The 15,064-nt window shown below is 43.0% G+C and overlaps 1 protein-coding gene across 3 annotated transcripts in view; it reads left to right on the forward strand.

The window, feature by feature from the left end:
• stox2b (storkhead box 2b) overlaps positions 1–15,064 on the forward strand; it is a 44,752-nt gene that overhangs the window by 11,214 nt on the left and 18,474 nt on the right. Inside the window, exon 1 of one of the 3 annotated variants that reach the window (XM_068325578.1) lies at positions 12,209–12,260. The exons of 1 other annotated variant lie outside the window; for it this stretch is intronic. The gene's annotated coding sequence lies outside the window, so the exon portion shown is untranslated. Of the gene's footprint in view, positions 1–12,208; positions 12,261–14,728; positions 15,054–15,064 lie in introns of those variants that run through there. One more of the 3 variants, XM_068325577.1, reaches the window with a different exon arrangement.

Below are 15,064 nucleotides of genomic sequence, written 5' to 3' on the forward strand. Positions count from 1 at the left end.
CTGTCCTAATCAGTATAGTAAAATGTTTTGTCGCTGTTGATTATACGATAGAGCCAGCCATAGAGTTGAAGCACAACACTACACCTTGGAACACACAGTACCCATAAAACTCTTGACACACAAATGGACAGTGCCCTGACTGAAATCTGAAAATGTATAATGTATGGTAAAATGTTTATATGTTGAAAAGCATTCTAAAGTTTTCCTTTTCTCATACTTGCTTAAAATATACAGGACATTGAAGGAAATGCCATCCTGACAGACATGCAGAAGTGGGCCATGGGCATTTACGTCATTGGCAAGAAGAATGGAGATGGAGCAATCATTCTGGACAACATTGGTTCTGCAGCCCAGGCTTGTGCAGTGATGCTTGGAGTGATCTACGCATTGAACCTCGCCCACCCCATGGAACTGAGACGCTATTACGAATTCATTCAAAATTACTCATGGGAAAAGGTTTCCCCGAAAGTCCCTGGACTAAAGAACAAAGTTGGTGTTGGACTGTAAAATTTCTTCAACAGTTGTTTTGTTTGGTGTTTGTGAAGTTGGCAAAGAAAGGTTAATGTGATCTGTTTTTATTTTGTTTAACAGATGTGGCCCACTCTGTATGGTTTGTTCAATGTTAAATATTTTTTCCATATTAAAGTTGGCTGTATAAACACATTTTGTGATTCTGTGTGATATTTGATAGATAAAAATATTTTATTGGAGTCAGCTTAGTAAAAATAGATAGTATTTAAACAATTTAATTGATTTGGAAGTATACAAAAAAAATTCAAAAACATGCATAATTATATACATTTAAAATGGATTTAATAGGATTTACTAAGGAAATTTGTGTTAAATCTACTCAAAATAGTTTTGGGGACTTGCAGAATATAATTTAATAGAATTTACGTAGAAATGATCATTTCAGTACACATAATAAAATTATGTAACTTAATAAAATAACAAAATTATGTTCATTCAACAAAACAGTTTTTTACAGTGTAGAAAAAAAAAGGAAAGTACAGATAGCAAACAGAAATTTCTTTTGCATTTTTTGCAGTGGCATTTTATTGATAACTTGAATGTAAAGATGTATTATAGTGGAAAAGTGGTAAATAAGTAGTAAATACAATTAGAAATACTAGGGCTGTCACTTTAATGCGTTAATCATATTAATTACGCTGCAAATTAACGCGCTATAAAAATTAACTCAATTGCGAGTGGCGAGTCAATGCACAAGCATTTTAAATTTGGCCCATTGAGTGACCCGTAGGCTGCAGCGACGTCACTTCCTACCTGCGCCACTAGCCAAAAGCAGAGTGACTGACAACAAAGATGGACCCGACACGGGAGAGTGAGGCAAGCCCACTCGGACCTTTTGGCGGAAAGTTTATTTATAAAAAGAACAAAGACAGGACTATCAACAAAAACGCAGTGATTCTGCGCTGCCAATCTGCGCTGTAGACCCCTCCGTCAGTCTGCCCCAGGGCAGCTGTGGCTACTGAAGGAAAGGCCAGAAAACCTGGTCCAGGAGGACAGCTGACCTCGAGGCCCTTCGGCGTGTTCGTTGATCTTGAACTAGGACAATTTCTTTTCGAAGTTGAATAAACAGGACAAAACCAAGTAAAGCTGCAAACACAGAAAATACTTTATTGACAGAAATTTCTGCGCACAGAGACTAACAGGAAAGAGACTCCAAGCTGTGTGCCAAGAACCATAATACACATACAATATTTATACCCATTCTAGTAGGTGTCAAATAAACATGGGATGATCTAACTCATCCTATCAGAAGATGCCACCACAAAGTGTTCTCCATATTCTCACTTTGTGGCAAATATTTCATGTTCTGGGGAGGCTCACACTACTATCTCGCAGCTGCAGGATCAACTCAAGGTCATGCTGGCTGACTCACATAATTCTTCAGTCAGAGGTCACATTTAGGGAAGTTGTAAGTCATTGTGTTATCTGCAAGGTAAAGATGGTTTAACAGGCACACTAAATAAAAGTGGTGATTTACAATAGTGAATTATAAGTTGTAATTCAAAGTGTTAAAAATTGTGTGTTAACATATACATATGTACATCATCATTCCCCCTTTCGAACTCGAAAGAGTTCAACCACAAACCTTATTCCTAAATATCAGCAGGGTCAGGGTCAGCTAATGATTTAACATCGCTGAGAAAGAGTTGCCTGGCAGGAGAGAGTGTCTTCATGAGAGATGACCGTAACATTGGTATAACACAGCTAAAACAGCACAAGAATAATACAAGAACAACAATAACAGGCATTAGGAATTTTAACAAAATATGCCACCAGGCACCAGAAATCAACCAGTCCCACAAAGAGGGGTTAGACATACCATCTCGCGCAGCTGCATCACGCAAGTTTTCCAATCCTTTCAGCCGGGGTTCAATGGATTCATGAATTTCATCAGGAATATAAGTACAACAGGTTTGATTGATAAGGACACATACTCCACCTTGAGCTGCAGTTAAAAGGTCAAGGACAATACGATGTTGTAGCAACATTACTCTCATGCGTCTATTTCCCGGTTGTACCCATGGATTACGTCAATAGTCACGTTTACAAATGAATTGAATCTATAGTCAATGGTCTCAACTCTCAAGGCTACCTTTCCAATCCCAGTTACAGGAAATAAACTGTGGGCAATGTGATCTCCTAGGCTCCAGTATCTATATTCTGCAGGCACATTACTTCCCCACTTTGGATCATGGGGGGCAAATGTAGGTGGTATAAATGTTCGAACATCCCGGCGATAACGCCTATGATGTTGGTAAGCCACAGAGAGGTGATGGACAATTACAGTGTGATCTGATACCCATATGGGCGCACACAATTCTGTCCACTGTGAGGGCAAAGTATTATAGGCCTGTCTCCCACACAACCACATGATGTCCGGTAAAGGTGGTAGGGCACATCGCACATCCCATGGTAGCAAGGAGAACACCTGGTTACAATATTCATAGTCAAGTCTGCCAACAGGTGTATGACCCGTCGTGCTGTTTAAACACACCGAATGATTCATCCTCTGAAGATGCACACAATAACCAATGGACGTGCCTGTCACGTTATATGCCAGGGGACGAATCGAGCAGGTATTGATAGACTGTAGAACATTATCTAATCTTTAAGATATTAGTAGCCAAAGCACAGGGTCCCATAAGTGACTGCTGCACCACACACCTGGCTGCCTCAGGAGTCATATAAAGGGGGTTGGCTGGAGGAGTGTGGCATAAGAGAACAAACATAACAATTCGATTGGTTTAATGACTTAGCTGCGCCATATGCATAACGGTACCAAATGTTGTGATCAAGATAATGTCCGTCAAGTTGTGATGACCAAATGTCAATACCAACAATCTCATTATGTAGATAGCGCTTTTTGGGCAATGCCTTAAATGGTTCAGAGAAAAAACCTACAATCCAATACAAGGATGATACTACCACAATACATCCAACAGTTGTTTTAAGTATCGCTCCCATCTTACTGATGATATGAGAGGGAGGTCTCATATACCTCCAACCCACCACTCGCTGTCCTCAGTTGGAGCCGAGGCTCGACGTCCTTACTTGGGATTGAAGTTCGGTGGTCGTCACCACCTTTAGCAGCTTTGTGGTGATGGAGAAGGGAGAGCGACTCTCGTTGGGGTCTTTGGAGGCCTGGTGGACGTCAGGTGAAACCAGGTGTCCCCCTTTCCTAGCAAACGGACTGCAGTTCCCGTTCGCTCACTGACTTGGTAGGGACCTGTCCACCTAGGTTCAGACCATTTCCTTTTGATTACTCTTAGCTATACACATTCACACATTTCAGGGGCTTCTCATGCGGACCTGTCAAGTGAGAAAAATTGATGGTTAGTCCTTGGAGGCCTTTTGGGCCTTGGATCGTTGGGTCATGTTCCAGTGGAGCTATTGGAGCTGGAAAAGGTCTGTTAGTGTGAGCCTCGAATGGAGTCCAGCCTGTGGAGGAATTTAATGACATGCGAACATTCATTAGGGCTACTGGTAGGGCTTGTAGCCAATTCATTGAGATGGAGGCCAAAGCCTTGGCCATCTTTTCCTTGATATTTCTGTTCATTCTTTCAACCTTTCCCTGAGATTGTGGATGGTACACGGAACCAAAAGTGTGTTTCAAACCCAACATGTGTTCAACCTGTTGAAGATGTTTTTGAAATGAATTCCATTGTCAGATCGAATTTTCCTCGGAAACCCATGAGTTGGAATATAATGATTCACAAGATGTTTCACAACAGAAGCAGCTGTTTCTGCTCTGCAGGGATAAGCTTCTGGCCACCCTGAAAATGAGTCCACTATCACCAACAGATAGCGGTAACCTGACACTGACTTAATCATGTCAGGAAAATCCATTGAAATCACCTGACCAGACGCTGTTACGTCCTGATACTGCACCCCTTGAGGTAGTTTGGTTGTTAGCAGACAATTATGTCTGTTGCAAACACTGCAGTCCTGCAGTTCACTTTTAACTATTGTTCTCATCAACGGATGCCACCAGTCACAGAGTCGTCTCAGTGTTTCATCCGTGCCTACGTGGCATAGTCCATGGGCCTCTTGAATTAAAGTTTTCAATTGTTTTTGAGGCAGAACCAGCTTACCTTCTTTTCTCCAAATTCCTCCTTTATCTTTCTCACCCCCTTTGCACCTCCACACACTCCTTTCTTCTGGACTTGCTTTTACCTGCCACTCTCGGATCATTTCATTCGTTATGTGACTTTCAAGTTCTGCATTACTCACCGAGAGTTGAAGTGCTGGCCGATATCCTGCCACCTTTTTCGCTGCAGCATCTGCAGCATCATTTCCTTGTGCCATAAAATAATTTTTCTTTGAATGTCCTTGACATTTGATTACTGCTACTTCTTTTGGTAGCATTAGCATTTCCTGGAGATACATTACGTCATCCAGGTGCTTGATTGGACTACCAGAAGCTGTCTGGAAGTCATTTCTTTGCCATTCTCTTAGAGCGTTATGTACAACAAGATGAGCATAAGCTGAATCAGTGAAGATATTTACAGCTCGTCCAGCAGCATGCTTTAACGCTTCTGCTACCGCGACTATTTTAGCTCTTAATGCTGACTGTGGTCCATCAAGTCTTTCTGCTTTGAATTCTGTGAAATTGTCATCTTGGTATTGGACAACAGCATAGCCTGATTGCAGGCCGTCAATACCTTTGAAACAACATCCGTCTGTGAACAGTGTCAAGTCAGGGTCTGTCAGTGGTTGCTTGTACAAGTCTTCTCTTGGTTTTCTGTCTTTCTGAATTCTTTCTGTACAGTAATGTGGTTCTCCTTCAATCAGTCCTTCTGCTATGTTGATTCCATTGTGGAAAAAGATAATGTGTGGTTGAGTGAGGACTGCTTCAATTTTTCTTTGTCGTCCTCCTGTCATGATGAAGAGTTGGCTAGCGACGTATTGAACGGTGTCATGTCCAGTCCTGATTGTCAATGGATGATGTAACACCATTTGTGCAGTTTTCTGAACTATTCTAGCGAGGGCTGATGCGAAAGACGAACATGGAATTTGACGTTTTTCATAGTTGTCCAATGGAGTTGAAACATACATGCAGACATTCCGTTATCCACTATCCCCCTTCTGAAAAAGCACAGCAGAAATGCTGGATGCTTTTTCAGCATCATCCAAAAACAACATCCGATCATACCTGGGGATATCGAGTGAGGCTGCAGATGAAAGGCAGCATTTAAGGTGTGAGAAGGCTGCCTCAGCAGCAGGGGTCCAGTCCAACGTGGCAGTAAGGTTCTGCATGCCAACAAGGTTAACCATAGCACAAAGAGGTTGTGTGCAGTCAGAGAAATCAGGAATGTGATGACGAGAGTAATTGCAAAGACCAAGGAATGCCAGCATCTGTTTGACATTGAGTGGTTTGGGAGAGTGCGGAATGTCTTCTTTGTGAGATGGTGAAAGGCCTGTTCCCAGCCGGGAAACACAACGGCCTAAAAAGGAAACTTGAGTCCTGGCTATTTGAAGTTTAGCCTTAGAAAATTTCATCCCAACCTCATGCAGCCGCAGGAGGAGGGAATGTGTGGCAATCAGGCAGGCTTGTTCCGATGGAGCAGCCAGAAGGAGGTCATCAACATATTGAACCAAAAGAACGCCAGGTGGAAGGGACAATTGACGAAGGAGGTCTCTCAAGTAGGCATTGAAGAGTCCAGGTGACAGGACAAAACCCTGAGGCAATCGATCATAAGAGTATCTCCTATTGCTCCAGGTGAAGGCAAAACAAGGTCTCATTGGCGGATGGAGAGGAATGCTGAAGAAAGCATTTGCAAGATCAATCACCGTGAAATAAGTATGAGAAGGAGACAATTGAGACAGTGCAGCATGTGGATTCGGAACCGGAAGAGTGGGAGTGGTGACCGCAGCATTAATAGCTCTCAAATCATGAACCATCCTTAATTTTCCTGTGTCCTTCTTCTCAACAGGCAGGATGGGAGTATTAAAGGAGAATGTGGTATTTTGACAATGACACCAGCTTTTATCAGCCCGTCAAGGGTGTCTGTGATTCCCAATCGACCTTGTTCCTTGGTGGGATACTGTGGTATCCAAATAGGACCTGGGGTCATGTCAAACGTTACAGGGGCAACATTGCAAAGGCCCACATCTGTAGAACCTTGGGTCCAAAGTGCGGGAGGAAGTGATGCCAAAAGATCAATAGTAGCATCACTATCGGTGGTTTCTCTGCCATGGTGTCTGTCCAAAAGTCGGTGCTCAAGAATAGAGGGAGTCAAAAATTCTTGAGAGCTGATATGGTATGCATCAAGCGACGGTGAGAACCACAAATCAGAATGAAGAGTCGAGATCCAATCAGAGGCCTCCACACAGGCTTTGACGAAAGGGCCCATCACTGTGTATGTTTGGGAGAGACAGCCAAAGAGATATGGGGAACGCAAGGAGGCATGGATGGATCAGGAGGATCTGCCATCCGATACCATTCCAGTTGTTCCAGCGTCAAAGAGACGAACCAGGCAACACCCTGTCCACCGACAAAAAAATCATGAACCTTTAGTTCCCAAAGAGCCATCCACCTCTCGAAAGGCTTCCTGGAATACAGAGTCATCATGTCTGTCATAGTACAAGGTGCAATGCAACGAGTCAGAAACCATGTCATAGGGGCGGAGGTTATGAACCCAGGGTGACCAAAGCGACCATAACTTCTCAGCATCAGTCTATGGTTTGACGTCAGTGTCCACCAGTGCCCAGTAGATGTCAGCAGGGGCACACACAAGGGCATCAGGCATAAAAACTGGTAACATTGAGGCACAGTCAGTAACATAGAAGCAATGGTTGGTAGTGACGTCAGGAAGTGTGACCAAAAGTCCATCCCCAGAACACTTGACGAGCGAACACAATTTCATCAGCAGATCTCGGCCCAGCAAGTTAGCTGGACTAGAAGGAGCCAAAATAAACAAATGTGAAAGTCTTTGGTTGTTAACATCAACAACGATTGACTAAGTCATATGCAGGGAAATTTCTTCACCCTTGAACCCAACAAGTGGTATCACGTTGTCAGTGACATAGGCGCCAGGAGGAAGCTGTTGGGGAGTTGAAAAACTAGCTCTGGTATCAACCATAAAGGGAATGGACACTCCTCGTACCGTCATGGTGATCATAGGCTCCTGCATGCCTATGTCTGTAGGTTCAGGGCATCTTCATTGCGGATACTGTCCACTAGGGGGCAGGCACTGCTGGTTGGGTACCTGCTGTCCACGAGGTGGCGGCAGAGGTTGTCGAGGGTGGGGACCTCCGGGCTGCCATCTTGATTGTTGTTAATTGGCAGGTCCGCCACGAGGGGGCATGCGTCGTCCACGACCACGCCCTTGGTTGAAAAATCCGCCTTTGTGGGGGCAGTCACGTGCCCAATCACCTGAATTGCCACAGAAGAAACAGACTCCATATTGGTCGATCACCCCACCCCAAGACTGGCCCCCAGACCGATACATCACCATGTCCGGATTGGCAGACAGAGGACTTGCTGCAGGGGAGGAGGAACGCTCCTCTTGTGCTTTGATTCCCTGCAACTGCATGTTAGTCAAATGTTGAGGTTGCGGTTTTTTGTTTTTCTACCTTTGACTTTAGCATGTCTCCTCAGGTGGTGTTTGGGGTGAGCAAGCCATCTGTCAATGTCGCCTTGCCCATGTCAGGATTCGCTTCCATGGCCGACACAACTGTTTTGGGAACACCCTTCAAAATGGCTGAGCGGGAAGACCTGTGAGTGAAATGGACTCGCATGTGAAGGAAAACCTGTTTTGAGGTTATATTCAGTTTTGGCCCGATTAACTAAATCAGCTGCTTCTTCCTCAGCTTTTGGAATGAACACCAAGTCAAAGACAATGCACCCTGGCAGAGGAAAACGCATTTTCAAACTTCTCTCGATGAGGCCGAAGTCTTCTCCTCCCAGAGGATGCTCTTTCGGAAGGTCATCAATCTGGTGTCCTGCAATACTTGAGCTAGCATAGTCTGTGGACAAGCTTTAGTCAAAATTGTCTGCATGTCACCACTGCACAAATCATGACCGATGGCATCAAGCTGCACTGCTGCAAGCCAGTTCTGTCCTTCAGCGGAAATTGCCGGAAGACCTGAAATGAGAACATTAAGATCTCCAGGAGGGAAAGGTCTATAGACTCGAGCGGAGTGACCCGAAACGGGGTCGATTTTCTGGACCAACGGAGCCTGGACGTTGGTTTGAGAACGGGTGGCTGGTCTATTCACCACCGGTGCAGGAGGTGGAGCTGGGGCTGGCTCTGCAGAGCAAGAGGGTAGAGCATTCAGGGTGAGTTTACTCACTTGGAGGCGGAGTTCGGCAAGTTCCTGTTTCATTTGCTCTGATTCCGATTGGTGAGCTCGGTCGTGACATCTGTGGGACTCGTCGAGTTGGTGTTGGAAGTGACGTTTGGCTTCACACTGCACTTCCTCAACTTTTTGCTTCAGCTCCTCCCTGAGCTTCGAGGATGCGTCACCGCGGCGCTTGAGCTCCCGCTTGAATTCGTCCAATTTCATGATGAATTCATCTAAAGAACCAGAGAAGGCATCCGAGGCCAGGATCCCATCAAATTCGTCCCTCAGGGCTTTGTTAGCCCATTCTGTTCCTGCAACAAGAAGTCTGACAGTTTCTGAATATTCTGGTTTACCTGCAGATGGTGCTGTCGGCAGTGAGTTAAGGTTCGTCTGATCCATGTGGAGGTGGCCTCCGGAGACGGTCCACACTGGAGCCTGAAGCGTCTGGTGTGTGTGTGTCTGATGAGTCTGAGGCGTCTGTGAGTCTAAGAGAGCTTGATGGAGTTCTGCATAAGGACTCAGCACAGAAGGATTAGTTTTAGAAAACAGAGAAGTTGTTTTTTCCTCCGGATACGGAGACGGGTCAGAACGTTCGGCTACAGCACACTGTTCTGATTCCTTCTTTCAACTTCCTTTCACCGCTCTTCCCATAGCCAGTAATCTGGCATGTGATTTAACAGTTTCAACCTTCTCGTGCGACTCTCTAGCTTTCCTGCCTGGAATGCTAAGTTTGTAGGTTGTTGAGGTTTTTGTTGCCAGCTCCACCAGTTTTTTAATATATGATTTTTCGGTCTCCTTCATAAGAAAGACAAGTGATTTTTTTCGAAGTGCTGGGAGGAAACCATCCTTTTCGGCAGCATTCATTCACCCATTCATTCACATCAGTCTCCGTCTTACTGCGAACTTTTGTGGGCAATCCTTCGGATGCCACTATGAGTGCCATTTTAACTTGGTCTTCTAGAGGTATACCATTTGGATCGTCTGGAATATCATTCCAATTAAACCATTCATTCTCTCAATCAAATTCACCTTCCATTGTGAACTCTTAAGGCCTTTTACTTTATTTTGAAAATCTCACAAAGAGGTTTGGAATTTAGCATCAGAGTACGCCCACTTCTGGTATTTGTGTTCAATTTCCCGAAATAAAATTAAGTTTAGCATCAGGTAGTACGCCCACTCTTGGTATTTGTATTCAATAGTTTTAAATAGAGAAAATTATGTCATCGGGTAGTACGCCGCAGGTTAGCCTTTACTGCTTAATCTCTCAGTCACCTCCGTAATGGAAGAATTTCCGATCTTTTGCCAATAGACGGCTTTAACACTGTGATCTACGTGTCAATAGACCAGTGCAACCAGCACCGACTCTTGCAGTGACCGTTAATTTAAAACAGTGGGTGTAATCGTCTCAACCCCACTGAGTACCACGACCTGCCAGAAAAAAATTACTTGTAGTGGCCAGCACGGACGCCGCCGTGATGTAAAAGATTACTGTCCGAAAACACTGTCACTGCGTATGATCTTTTAACATGACACAAACCAACAGATCTGTTTTAAAGAGTTTGCAAATTTCACTTGTTCGTCCGAATGTGATTGATTTAAACGGGATCAAATTGAAGTTGGTGGATCTTAACCGTACTTCAACAGACAGGGACAAATCCGTGTGAGGATAAAATTCCTCTTACCTTATTTGGGTACCCTTGGATGTTGTCTCCGTCGGTCAAAAGTCCAGTCAAGATCACGTCGGGGTCACCAACTGAAGGAAAGGCCAGAAAACCTGGTCCAGGTGGACGGCTGACCTCGAGGCCCTTCGGCGTGTTCGTTGATCTTGAACTAGGACAATTTCTTTTCGAAGTTGAATAAACAGGACAAAACCAAGTAAAGCTGCAAAAACAGAAAATACTTTATTGACAGAAATTTCTGGGCACAGAGACTAACAGGAAAGAGACTCCAAGCTGTGTGCCAAGAACCATAATACGCATACAATATTTATACCCGTTCTAATGGGTGTCAACTAAACATGGGATGATCTAACTCTCATCCTATCAGAAGATGCCACCACAAGGTGTTCTCCATATTCTCACTTTGTGGCAAATATTTCATGTTCTGGGGAGGCTCACTCTACTATCTGCAGGATCAACTCAAGGTCATGCTGGCTGACTCACATAATTCTTCAGTCAGAGGTCACATTTAGGGAAGTTGTAAGTCATTGTGTTATCTGCAAGGTAAAGATGGTTTAACAGGCACACTAAATAAAAGTGGTGATTTACAATAGTGAATTATAAGATGTGATTCAAAGTGTTAAAAATAGTGTGTTAACATATACAGTATGTACATCATCACTACACACATATACCATCACCAAGTATGAATAAGGAGTGAATGAATAATGGATCCGATGTAAAGAGTCTTTGAGTGTCCAGAAAAGCGCTATGTAAATGTAATCCATTACATTATTATTATTATTGTTATTATTATTATTATTATTTGTACCTTTTGTAAAAGAATTTTCATATCACCAAAGCAGCTCCAGCCTAAAGTATCATTTAAATACAAAATATGTCAAGGACACATAGTTGAACGTTAGCTTACCCTTTTAAATGAAAAGCCTGTTGGCATTTTGCTATTCAGTTGCCTTATTTAGAGGCATGTTCTACTATTCATTTTGAATTGCTGTATTGAGTCAGCTTTAGTATTCATTTTGATTGAGAGTCTGCTTATGTGCCTTATTTTATTTCTGAATTTTATTTATTTTATTTAACTGTATTCATATTACATTTTTGAGAAATGCACCTGGCCTAATTGGTTTGCTGATGTGCTTGACCTTTTTTCTTTTGAATTTCATTTATAAAACACACTTAACCAATAAAATGTGGATTTCAAATCTTCTCTTCTCGGTGTATTCTATTGATTAGTCATGCACTACAATTTTGTAACGTCCTAGAATTCAAATTCTTTATTTTGGGGACTGAAGCCGGTATGAGATTAAAAATGTGATTAATTATATTAATTAATTACAAATCCTGTAATTAATTAGATTATTTTTTTAATTGCCTGACAGCACTAATAAATACATTTAAGTTTACATTTAAATCATGTCCTGCTGAAAAAAATGTATTGTGTCGTTAACATTTCATTTCTGTTGAATCACTTTGCTGGACTTCAGTTGGCGTTCCCTTTAGTTCACATAAAAAACACTCAACTTAATTTATGGAAACACAGTAAAGTGATGACTCAATAATATACATTTATCACACTCAACCACACTCCTGCATTGTTAAAAAAGTCTTTAGCTGATAATAGGTCCTTCATAACTTTGTAAATATAAATATCAGTTTCACATGTATTTATTTACTTCAATCCTTTATTCTACTTTATAAATCTCTTTAGCAGGACAGAGCTGTCCCAGGGAGCAGCGGTCCAAACTCAGAAGCGATAAAAACCAGGTGTGTAATACATGAATGAAGTATAAACCAGGTGTGTGAAGCATGAAAGAAGTATAAACCAGGTGTGTGAAGCATGAATGAAGTATAAACCAGGTGTGTGAAGCATGAATGAAGTATAAACCAGGTGTGTGAAGCATGAATGAAGTATAAACCAGGTGTGCACAGAGAATCGTGAAGCACTGACTCACTTTTGATTGTATTTAAATGTTTAGCTCTTAGCTTTCATGTCGTCAAGGTTTGAGAGAAGTGCAGCTTCAGTTCCTGGTGCCTGTGTGTGTTTGTGTGTGTGTGTGTTTGTGTGTGTGTGTGTGTGTGTGTGTGTGTGTGTGTGTGTGTGTGTGTGTGTGTGTAGCAATACCGACAGTAAAGCTGATGTTGAATTTTTACATTTAAGGTGGAGGCTCTTTGTATCTAGAGTATATCCACATCATCACCATTCACAGACATAACGTGACTTCCATGAAATATTCCTAAAGTAAAGCTGAGGTTCAGTTTGAGTATCGACTTTTGCTGAGTTAGACGTCTCCCCCACCATTTGGCCATTTCCTGTGTTTCTACCCATCTTCTCACCTCGTCTCCTCACCTCTTCTTTTCTTCACCTCTTCTCCTCACCCCTTCTTCTTCGTCTTCTGCGTCTTCTTTGTCTTCATCTTCTTCTCCTCCTCACCCTTTCTTTTTTCCTCTTTTTTTGCTGATGTTGGTCTGGGCTGATTTGAACCCTAATGAACCTGCAGCATGATGGATCTCCTCCAAGACCACATTCTGAACGTTTATTAGGGTGCTAACTGGGGCATTCTGTTAGGTTCAGGGGTCACCAGAAGGTCATCCCACTGATCATGAGCTCATGGCCACCATGAGATGTTAGAAATACTGAGGTCAAAAGCTTTGGGTTCATTGATCTGCACTTAAAAACTTTTAAAGAGCAAAAGTCAAATGAGTGTAGTTTTAGCTCTGCAAATGATCTCAAGTCGAGTAGCAAGGCCTTGGTAGGTAGACTCGATTTCTGTAGGAATGATTCTCCATTCCTGCAGGTCAGATGTGTAGAGCTTTGTGCGTTTCCTGACCCCATCTAAGTCTGCGCTAATATGTTTGTTTTCTTCTTGGTTTGTCAGAGATGGACATCTAGCTGTTCTTAGTGGTAAAGCAGGGTTCATTTTACCTCAAGAAAGTAGTGCATTCCTGGGATATACTTCAAAATTTTTTGTGTATCTCAACATGACGCTTATGCATCCAAAAGTCATAACAGAATATATGGTTGACGCTTTAAACAAGGATTGAGTTTTTCCAATAGTACAATATAAGAACTAAACAAACTGTTAATTTTAATGATTTTATAAATAGAAACGTCATAACTGTTTCAGTAAAAGGAAAAACATTAAAATTACATAATTATCAAAATGTTACAGCATGGTGGTCATCCTTAAAAAACAGTTTTAGAAATAAAAAAAATGACGTAATACAGTTTTTTGACTTTTTGCTTTTCACTCAATAGTTTTCTTTTCCTTTAATTCATATATTCTCCTGTGGACACTGCACCAAGCTGAAAGAACCTTCTCCACACAAATTTCTGTAAGCTGCACCCTCATTATTTTGTTTTGGGTGCTGATTTTTAGCCGTGCCTCACCTATGGAAACAATCACGTCTATTGCAGTACAAATGTTCGTATTTTTGCTGGTTTTCGCTTGGCTTTTTCTGCATCTCTATCCATACTGTCCACAGTAATATCTGTGTCTTTTTGTTCATTAACTTTTGATTGTGTTGTAGTCAAAAAGCACTTATTGAAACTTGGTTTTTCTCCAACTTTTCCATCTCTTTTGGAGGCATTTGAAGAAGAGATGAGGAGATGACCAGGTTGGATGGGATCAGAAATGAGTCTTCAGAGGAATAGCCAAGATGAGATGTTTTGGAGACAAAGTCAGAGAGACCAGACTTGTATGGTTTGAACACGTCCAGAGGAAAGATGCTGAGAATGTTGGTGAAAAGGTGATGAGAATGGAGCTACCAGGAAAGAGGGCAAGAGGAAGAGCAGAGAAGGTGGATGGATGTAGTGAAGAAAACATGAGGACAGCTCATGTTAGAGAGGAGGATACAGAAGATAGGCTGACATGCTGAGGAGACCCATAACGGGACACGCCCACAGGGAGGGAATAAGGTTGTAGACCTGTAATTCTCACGCGTACACACACACACACACACACACACACACACACACACACACACACACACACACACACACACACAGCCGTAGGTCAGAGTAGGCCAGGCCTCTGCTGCGGGACGTCTTTCTGCTGTTAGGACTGAAGGCGAGCGGCTGCTTCGCCACGCATGTGTACTCACAGCGCAGCAGTTTGAACACGCCCACAGGAAGTGAGGTAGAAGGGAGAAGTGGGCGGGTTGGATTTGAGGAGTGGGGATTGAGGCTGCAGCCAGAGGGCTCTCAAGGAAACATGGCTGCAGATTGAGGCTGCGTGTGATTGGTCACACCCCCATGCCTTTGTGTAGTGCAAGGCATTGTGGGTAGCCCTGGATTTAATACTTATTTTGTGTGCGAGTGAAATAGACTGCCAGTGGATAGTGAGTGTGTGTGTTTGAGAACGCCTGTGAGTGACAGCGGAGGGGGAGGAGTGTCGCAGAGTGAGCTTGTATGTGTGTGTGAGTCTGTGCGTGTGTGTGTATCTGTGTGTGTGTGAGAGAGAGACAGAGGGAGACCTGGACGACCGTCACACCAGCGGTGCTCACAGACTTGTGTCTGGATTTTACTTTCACGAAGGGAGTGGAGCCCTAGCAGCCACGGTAGGGACAAG

Source organism: Antennarius striatus, chromosome 10 (assembly GCF_040054535.1).
Source record: "Antennarius striatus isolate MH-2024 chromosome 10, ASM4005453v1, whole genome shotgun sequence".
Classification (NCBI taxonomy): domain Eukaryota; kingdom Metazoa; phylum Chordata; class Actinopteri; order Lophiiformes; family Antennariidae; genus Antennarius; species Antennarius striatus.